The sequence below is a fragment of the Macaca fascicularis genome, chromosome 4 (assembly GCF_037993035.2).
Source record: "Macaca fascicularis isolate 582-1 chromosome 4, T2T-MFA8v1.1".
Taxonomy (NCBI): Eukaryota; Metazoa; Chordata; class Mammalia; order Primates; family Cercopithecidae; genus Macaca; species Macaca fascicularis.
Genome location: NC_088378.1, coordinates 35,052,657 through 35,062,770, shown reverse-complemented (window position 1 = coordinate 35,062,770; position 10,114 = coordinate 35,052,657). Strand labels below are relative to the sequence as shown.

Sequence of the window (10,114 nt, the reverse complement as noted above, 5' to 3'; positions counted from 1 at the left end):
TGGGTTCATGGTCTCGCTGACTTCAAGAGTGAAGCCGCAGACCTTTGCAGTGAGTGTTACAGCTCAGCTTAAAGGCAGCAGGTCCAGCGTTGTTCATTCCTTCCCTGGTGGGTTCGTGGTCCGGCTGACTTCAGCAGTGAAGCTGCAGACCTTCAGGGTGAGTGTCACAGCTATAAACGCAGCACGAACCCGAGTGAGCAGCAGCAATATTTACTGCGAAGAGCAAAATAACAAAGCTTCCATGCCGTTGACAGAGTACCCCAGCGGGTTACCGGTGCTGGCACTGGTGGCCTGCTTTTATTCCCTTATTTGGCCCCACCCACATCCTGCTGATTGGTCCATTTTACAGAGTGCTGATTGGTGCATTTACAATCCTTTAGCTAGACAGAAAAGTTCTTCAAGTCCCCACCCTAGGTAGAAGCCCAGTTGTCTTTACCTCTCACTACCAAGAGGCAAAGTCTATGACCCCTCTCCTTGAATTGGGGCTAGCCCTCTGATTTGCTTTGACCAACAGAATGGAACATAAGTGATGCTGTGTGACTTCTGGGTCAAGCCCTTGCAGGCCTTGCAGCATTTGCTTTTGTTCTCTTGGAAGCTGGGTGTCATGTAAAGAAGTCTGTGTTATCCTACTAGATAGGCCACATAGAGGATGGAGGGAGGAAGCACATGCAGAAAACAAAGGGAGGAGGGAGAGAGAGAGTCTGGAGGATGAGAGTCCATGTGGAGGAGAAGTTAGGAGCCCCCAGTTGACAGGCAGCACCAACTGCCAGACATGTGAGTGAAGCCATCTTAGATCCTTTATCCACAGTTGAGCCTCCCAGCTGAGCATTGCTTGAATTCCTGCCCCAGAGAATCACAAGCAATAAAACGGTTGTTTGAAGTCACTAAAGCAGAGTCTTGTAGCCCAACTGAAACTGAGCCAAAGTTGGGCAGGTGACAGAGTGACTCCTGCAGTCATTTGTGTGATATGTTTGTTGCTGTGGCAGTGGAACTGGGATTGCATGAATTCATGATGAAGCTTGAGAATGCCTTAGAAATAGTAGGAGAGAGCCTTTTCAGGTCTTGTTGCCTGTGGATCATGTAAAGGAAGGGCAGGTCCTCAACCCAGAGCCACTCCAACCTGGTTTGGGCTTGGCACACAGAAGGCACAAAGATAAAACAATGACTCATGGATATAGTGAGATCAAGCTTTTCCAGGGGCCATGCCTATGGGGGTGAGTTGGTGAGTAAAGGCACTAAGGAAGTCCTGGCTACATTTCTAGTCCATACTTCCAAACTAACTATATTTGCAGATAGTGCCCAGGATTGAGGCTATTATGGTACATTTGGATGTGGTAGCTCTCAGGACTAGTACCTATATTCCTGTCTTGTTCTCTGCGTCAGTCCTTTGCCTGTTACTATGGTGTGTCTAGTGGGAAGACTCAATCTTGTTCTTTCTAGTGTGTTTTCCTGGGGATTAACATTCTGTCCTTGAACTGCAGCCTGGTAGTCCTGACAGTACTTCCACCTGCCTGAGTCTTTGAATATCACCTATTCCAGGACTTTGTCCTTCTTTCTGTTCAAACTCCTCTTCTCTTCTTGTTAGACTTCCCTGGTTGTCTGGACTACCACCTGTTGTTTGCTAAAATCTCTATGATGCCACCTTCCATCAGTTTTTTTCACTTCCTTATAGCTCCTGGGACTTGATTTTTCTATCCTCAGTTCCTGCTAGGTCCTCACTGAATCTGTTCCATTCCATTAAAATGCTAGGGCTATGTAAGACTGTGTCCAAAAACAGAGTTCAATTCTTCTTCCACACAATAGCCTTTAGAGATTTGACAACCTTTTCATCACCTTTAATCGTCTCTTTAGGCTAAATCTTGCTGGTTCCCACATTTTCAAGGTCACGCATTTATGGTTATAATTCAGGTTTCAATATTTTCTTTTGGAGGGAAAAATTCCTTCTTAAAATGTGGTGTATAGGAGAGATTCATGTACTTCAACAGAGAGTATAGGAGGCATATCCTTTCTTATGAGAAGGGCATTGTATTTAATTAATTATGCCTATATTTATGTTATTTTGCACTAGCATTTTAAAGGGATTCCATCAGGGTGGATCAATGTTTTACGGGCCCAAAAGCTTATATGACTTTAGGGACTCTTTAAAAAACACAAAATGAAATACAAAATTATAAAGTTAGTTTCAAGTCTTGTGAAAATGAGAGATCCTGGCTTGTTTCATTAGTTTTGTTGTAAATCTGCTGCATATTTCTTATTATGAGAAAATAATAGTATTTTCTCATTAAATTTCCAGGTCTCCTTTACCAGAATTGCTGTCTGATCAGATTTCTGCTCTGTTTTAGCACATCTTATAAAATTTAACTTGTATACTTAGCATAAGGGATTGTGATTAAGTAAATTAATACATGTAAGGGACTTAGAACAATGCCTAGCGCATAAAGCACACAATCAGCCTTAACTATTATTATTTGGATTATTTACTAGAGGGACCTTGGCAAATAATTTATTTTCCCAACTCTTTTTGATGTAATGGAGCTAATACGTGCCTGCCTTTTTCGTAGGGTAATTGTGAGGATCAAATGATAATAAAATATGTGAATGTATTTCGTTAACTAGAAGGTATTGTTACTGAGGTTTCATTTGACATTGTTAATTTTGGAAAAGGTTCTGTTTAGGAAAGAAAGGGAGACTTAGCTGTGACTGTGGTGGAATCACTAAAGACCTCAATAAAGGAGGGAGGAGTAAAAAGGACAAGAGGTGTGTGTGAGGCAGATGCTGGAGGCAGTGAGCTGGACACGTTGACACCAGCTTGACGCGCAAACCTTCAGAAAAGATGAAATATGTTGAATCTGAAACATATTGACCTCATCGTACAAAAGAACCAGAAGGGCAGAGTGTGTGTGTGTGTGTGTGTGTGTGTGTGTGTGTGTGTGTGCGCTTGTGGCTTTCCACAATTTAGCCCCAAACTAGGTTTTTTCCAGACTCTTCTTCACCCGTGGTCATGCTCTGCAATCCAGGTTCCCAGGCCTCTGCCCGGAGAAATCCTACTTACTCTGGGGAGGCCTTTCCTCCACGGGGTTTCCCCAACCCCTCCTGTCCTTCCCACAGGAAGAAAAAATGGTTCCTTTTCAATGCCCTTTCTGTGAAAGCACTTTTTCCACTCTAGACTGAGGGAGACCCGGTTTTCCTTATTCTGCATCTCCAGGCTCTGCTCCAGTGTCTACCTCTACGAAGGCGCTCAATGAAGGTTTAGTCAGCGAATGCACTTTGAATAAATAACTTTTAAAAGTTAAGAGGACATTTAAGGCCAGGAACCGCAGTTGAGAACGCGTTGCCCAGGCGCATTAGCTATCATCCGGGCTGCCCTGAGGGCGAAGGACGTCCTCCAGCCCCGGGTCCCCGCGGCAGCCCTCAGCGAATCCCGCGGGAAAGGTCTCCCGCCCGCGCAGGGGCGGGGCCTGGGCGTCGGGGGCGGGACCGCCCGCGGGGGTTTCCGCGCCGGGGGCTCGTCCGGCGGGGGCGCGGGAGGGGCTTCCGCCGCAAGGGGGCGGGGCCGGCGCTAAGAGTCCTCTGACGGCCCCAGCCAGGGAATTTCAATTTGAAACCTAGCGGAGGGAGGAGGCAGGCGCGGCTGCCGGCGGCTGGGACCGAAGAGGGACGGGTCCTCGCGGCGAGCGAGCTCCTGAGGTGCGGCGTCGGGGTAAGGAGGCTTGCGGGGCTGCACGGGCCGGGCAACTCGTCAGTGTGGGGCTGCAGGGGCGGCTCAGATTTTTCCTCTGGCTGCAGCTGGGAAGCTGATCCCAGGCAGGAAGCGGTGGCTGGACGGTCCCACCGGGATGGGGGGCGGGGAGAGGGGGCCCGGCTTTGGGATTTTCTGAGGCTCCCTCTCTCCTTTCCCTCCCGGTCTCTGCCCGACCTGATTCCTGCCCCGGGGTCCGGGTCCTGTTGCTCCGAGCCGGATCCCGGCTTCGCTGCTCCCCGCGGTCCCCCTCTTCCCTCTTCCGGGGGACCGGGGCTGCGTCCTGGCGGAGCCAGGAGAGGCGGGGGCACGGGGAGGACGCCGTCCCCCCCGGGGTGCCGTGGGCTCAGGTCACGCGTCCGGGCCCCGTGGAGCAGCAGCGGGAGAAATCCGTCTCCATCCCCCCCGCGGGGAGGGGCTCGGCCGCCGCGTCGCCCTTCAGGAGGAGGGTTTTAGGAGGGGAAGCGCGGGCCGGCCGCGCGCGTGGGGACTGCGGGAAGCCGGGCGAGGGCGGCGCGCCAGCCCCACGCGCGGTGCGGGTCGGGCCCGGCGTCGGCTTGCGCCCGCGCCCCCAGCTGCCGCCTGCGCCGTCTGGGAGCTGCGGAGAGGGACGCGTGTTTCGTGCTCGGATCGTTACAGTTCCCACACCCAGGCCATCTCACCACCGATGGCTTGTTTTTTTCTCCTCCCGCGCTGGGGGCCGAGGGTTGGGAGCATTTTTAGGGCAGCAGCGGGGAAGGACGAGGAGAACCTAAAGGAGCGCGACAGGGTTGAAGTCGGCGTCTGGGGAACCCATCCCCAGGCGCAGACGCTGCCCCCAGCAGCCTGACGTCTGTGGTAGGACATCAGTTATGCTTCTCCAGATCGCTCACCTCCCCTGAGGTCAAGTTTATTTATTTATTATTATTTTTATTTTTTTAAATAAAATGAGGTTTGGCGAGAAGAACTCCTGCCTAGAGTCTATTATTTTGGGGAGGGGTCTGGGTATGGAGCCCTCCCTACTGACCCGGGTAGTCTTTCATTGAATTGCCCCATCAACACCACAGCTGCCCCTAATTTTAAGATCCCTGGGTGGTTGGGAGGGATGGTGGAACCTAGAGAAGCTGTGGCTATATTTTCACATTTCTGAATCACATCTTTCCCCAGTTTCTTGAACTTCTTGCCTCTGAAATGGCGTGTGTGTGCCAGGCGTCTTGTTCCTCTTGTTACTGTTATTTAAGCTGTTTTAAAAAAAAGACTTTCGCGGTTTTCCCCTCATTTCTTCAGTCTTTATTTCCTCCCCACCCCCCGTTTTTATTGTTTTTTTTTTTTTTCAACTGAATACTTTATTTCTGTGGTCTCTTTATAATGCTCTTGAGAATTAGCATTTCAGTTGGTATTCTGTCACATTTCACCTTGGGCTTAGCACTTGAGGGAAACTGAGTCAATTTCTATGCTGCAAGGGCTAGGATTTAGAATTCTCAAGCTTTGAACAGGTTTCAGTGGGGAACGAATAGTGCTTAATCCTATTCAGTTTCCCTTTGCAGGCTCATTGCTGTGAGAAATCACTGGGTGGCTGTTGCAGCCGCTGATGGGGGCTACATTGCAATGCAATCTTGAATTGTGATAAGGGCCAACGGGGTACATCCATCAGGCTGTGAGTTTGACGCAACTTTTAAAGAGCTATGCTGTGTCACCTGTCAGAGCTCGAGTGGTCATTCTTTTAATTCAATTTAAGAACTACCATCAAACTTCAGATATCTATTCTTGGGAGGTTATTGGAGAACTGTACAACTGGTAATGGCTTGGAACAATGGTGTGGATTTAGCGCTAATTTAATCCTATCCTGTCTTCCTCACTTCTTGGGCAGAATTCCCACTGAAGTCAGTAGTGGTCTTGTGTGCAGACAGACTGCTGAGAACAAGAGGCTGCTCATTTAGCGTAACGGGAAGGGACGGTTTCTTTCCTTTTAAAACATCCCTCTGTAAGAAAGACCTAGTCATAACAGTTCTTTAATCTTTCACCACTAGTCCAAGTAGTTAAGAGCACTTTTTGCAAAAACCTTCGAAAGAAAATTTGTGGATGAATTGAGCCACGTCCCTCGAACTCTTGATATTTACATTGGATGGTGATTGTTAAGATTAAAAGCGATTTAAAAAATCAGTTAACAAAGCTATAATTTCAGTAAAATTTTTCCTAACTTTTGTAAAAAACGTAAACTGCCAGGGAGCATTTTGTAGCAACTGGGTATGTATGCTTCAAATCTGAAATTTAAGTCCAAGTAGAAAGAAGCAAATTTAATTTAGGGGATGAATCTGAAGAGAAGCCACCAAAAAAATAACTATCTAAATATAAAAGAAGGAAATTCAGATATCTTTTGCTGTATTTCAGGAGATAGCTTTAGGGCAGTTTGCTCACTTTCATACGTGTTCTTAAAGACTTACTGACTGCCTGGGTCCATCGTTAGATATGCGAGCACTTGGAGGTTTCCAAATGAGCTTTGTGCTGATCTGAGTTGCTGAGCTAGTTAGATCCTTGGCTTCTTAACGTAACATTCTTGTGGCTTACCCTTTCCAAATTACTACTTCTAAGGAATTGAGTTTAAAAAACCTAACCAGTGACCAGAAAGTAAAAATAGGTATTTAAAAATCAGAACCATGTCCACGTGTACTACCCAACCACTTGCTTTCAACTAAAAATACTTGCAAAGATGACAAAGCAGTCCACAACCAAAATATTTATTGGTACAATTTCTCTGTAATTAGTAATATTGTACAGTTATGTTTAACATCAGGTTCTGCCCTGAATCACCCCTCTCATATTACTGTGGCCAGTGAACTACAAAGGTTGTATCTTTGCCATTTCATTTAGGAATGTGGGGTTTATATTTTATATTGCAGAATGCTAAATATTTTTGAAGGTTTTGTTTTGTTTCTGTTTCTACCCTGTCTTTACTAAAAATACAAAAATGAGCCGGGCATGGTGGCGCACGCCTGTAATCCCAGCTGAAGACACGGGCTCTTTTCTTTCTTTTTTGAACTGAAGTAGTCTGTTTAAAAGCTGTGTGTGGACTTTTTATTGAAAAGTATGACTTGCTACTAGTGTTATAAGGCAAATAAACAGTTTATAGAGATCAATACCACTGAGTCACATTTTGCATTTCTAAAATCTGTATTGTTTACTTGGAGAAAACAAAAGAAATGTGCCTACCTCCTTCCTCCATCCCACCTTTATTTAGAAACATTTCCAGTGGGCTTTTTTTTTTTTTTTTTTTTTTTCAGATTCAGAATTACTGTACCTAACCACTGGGTACCCTTACAGATCTCAAAGCCTCAAGTAAATGTTTATGCTGGCTTTCGTAGTCAGCAAATAGTAGCCAAACCCTAATTTACTGCTCTTTTATAGAATCTTGGAATCTCAGGGCTGAACCCTTAGGAGTCAGCAGATCCACTCTTAGCCCTAGTCTCTTCCTCTCAACATGCAAACAGTTCTAATCTCTTTGGAATGTCTGAGCAAACAGAAGATTTGTATGTGATTCTGTCACCTTCTAGACAGAACATCCTTTGGGATGCCATGTTTTGGCATAAACCAGCAACTTGATATTGTACGATTTGTAGCATTTCTCTGCGTGGGCAGTGCCCTGGACTAAAATCTAAAATGGAGTCAATGCCTGGTGTCGTTAACTATAGGGAAATAGCCTCCAAGTTAGCTATTAGAGTTATTTAGAAGTTATAGTCGAGTGTGGTGGCTCACACCTGTAATCCCAGCACTTTGGGAGGCCGAGGCGGGCAGATCATGAGGTCAGGAGATGGAGACCATCCTGGCTAACACCATGAAACCGCGTCTCTACTAAAAATAAAAAAAATTAGCCAGGCGTGGTGGCGGGCGCCTGTAGTCCCAGCTACTCGGGAGGCTGAGGCAGGAGAATGGCCTGAACCCGGGACGTGGAGTTTGCAGTGAGCCCAGATTGCGCCACTGCACCCAGGCCTGGGCGACAGAGCGAGACTGCGTCTCAAAAAAAAAAAAAAAAAAAAAGAAGAAGTTACAGGGAAGCCAAGAAGGAAAGAAATAAATCATCTCAGTTATCATCTAGAAATGATTTATAGTTTTTGTTGTTGTTGTTTTGTTTTGTTTTTGAGACACAGTTTCACTCTGTCGCCCAGGCTGGAGTACAGTGACTGTGATCTCGGCTCACTGCAACCTCCGTTTACCAGTTCAAGTGATTCTGGTGCTTCAGCCTCCCAAGTAGCTGGGATTACAGATGTGTGCCACCATGCCCGGCTAATTTTTGTATTTTTAGTAAAGACAGGGTTTCACCATGTTGACCAGGCTAGTCTTGAACTCCTTACCTCAAGTGATCCACCCGACTTGGCCTCCCAAAGTGTCGGGATTACAAGTGTGAGCCACCGTGCCCAGCGGTTTATAGTTATAGCTAATGGATTTTGATAGCTTTTTCTATAAAGTATGTGTATGTATGTGTATTTCATATGAGAAAGGGAATATTGTATGTATTCGTGATGTGAAGCACCTACTCATTGTATTTAATAAATATTTGATGCATTAATTCATTGAACCTTTAATATATTAGAGGAGAATAATCTTTAGTGAAGATTCTTTGATAGAGTTGACGTAGAAATGGGTAATGTTTCATGTAGAAATATCATGTCGGTAATATTTCATTTAGAGGATTTGCTTTTCTAACCACTGGTATTGTTTCTCCTGGTTTTGTGGTTGGCTTCGGATCTGTGTTGTAAGTTTCTTAGATGCATGTTTTTCATGTCTAGAAGAGTAGATAATCTGTGTATTTCTGTGGTGTTGGGGTAGTATTAATTTTAATTAGAATTTCAGAGCTTTCTGAATTTTCTTATTTCAAAGCGATACCTCTTACCCCTTGGCATTGGAATAGATTTCATGTGATCTATGAGTGCATTCATACTGCTTCTGGATTTTTTTTCTTCAAAGATTGCAATTGAGCTAATTTCATATTCTCAGTTATCTTTAAAATCAAAACATGTTTTCACTTCACAGATACCTCTCTGAATTTTGCATATTTTCACTCTAGCATATTAGAGCCATAAAGTCAAAAAGTACATAGATTATCTCCCAAATAATCTGGAATAAATTGAAGGATAAGAACAATCTTTTCTTGAGATCTGAGCTGTATCTTAAGTAAGGTTTTGCTTTAGATAGCCAAGTTGACATTTTGCATAGATAACTAAATCCGGCATCATGGGGATAATTTTAGTTCTTCCCAGGTTAGGAACTGGAGGGCATGGAAAGGCTCCTAAAGTGGTTTTGTCAGTGTTCATCTGTAGGACCTTATTGCCTAGGTCAGTTAGGGTAGTTCATGCATTTAAACCAAATCTTTCTGAAGAGACCGGTTTCCTTTTGCTTTGCTCTTAGGGCCTCACCATCAACCTTCAAGAAAGAATTTTCAAAGACTTAAAGACCTATGTTACCCTTCAGTTGCCTTTTTCCAGAATAATTGTGGTTTTAAAAAACTTGTCATATAGGTCTGATTACCAGCTCTGAAGTCACCTTTTCCAAGCTCTTGTAATCAAGTTTCCAGACCTGCTGATGGGCTTCAGGGCTGGGCCATTGTAACAACAGTGCTGAATTTACTCACATTTTTCAGTTTCCTACATTCTACCAATATATGTACATATCCCAGTAGCTTAAATACATAAAATTAAAATGTGATTTACACTCTGCCATAATTCTTTATTTCTTTCTCTTTTTGTCCAGAAGCTACTTGTTTTTCACCCTAGATTCATTTACCTCGAGGGCCAGAAGGGAACTTGGAGATAATTTGGTTCAGACTCCTGACCTGGGGGGGAGAGTGGGGTTCTTGGGCCTCACGGGTGCATAAACTGCCTGAGACTAAGTGAGGTATTGAGCTCCCATGTACATGCTCTCCTGTGTGTGTGCGGCATCTGTGTGTGTGTGTGTGCACAAGTGGATGAGAGAGACAGGTTTGAGGGAGAAAGAACTTTAGGAGCGGTTTTTGAAAGGGTTTTGGGAAACAGAAAAGGTTGAGAACTGATATTTCAGTTCTTATTTTCGAAATTAGAAGATGGATGTTTTAAGAGCATTCTTTTGTTTTTCTCTTCTTTTTCATTTTTTCACCCTATTGCTCTTTTCATCATTTATTCTCCTCTACCCCCCATTGTATTTCTTTCCATTTATTTGAATTCATTTAGTTGACCCCCATTTACGTAACTGTCAAGGTTAAACTGAATTCTGATATAATTCTGGCCACTCATATTCTTACCTGTGAACTTAATGAATGTGCATTTATTTCCTCACAAATTTCTTTGATGGAATATTGATTAGAAGGGATCAGTAACATGTCCACACTATTTGATGCTGGTTAGACTGCCACATATGCTGTTGTGA

General features: G+C 44.7%; 1 protein-coding gene across 36 annotated transcripts in view; it reads left to right on the top strand.

The window, feature by feature from the left end:
* The first annotated feature begins 3,595 nt into the window (after positions 1-3,595).
* EPB41L2 (erythrocyte membrane protein band 4.1 like 2) overlaps positions 3,596-10,114 on the top strand; it is a 227,714-nt gene continuing 221,195 nt past the window's right edge. For 24 of the 36 annotated variants that reach the window (XR_012433435.1, XR_012433434.1, XR_012433432.1 and 21 more), the window contains exon 1: positions 3,596-3,700. The gene's annotated coding sequence lies outside the window, so the exon portion shown is untranslated. The remainder of the gene's footprint in view (positions 3,701-10,114) is intronic. The other 12 variants (XR_012433433.1, XM_045391539.2, XM_045391537.2 and 9 more) reach the window with 1 other exon arrangement.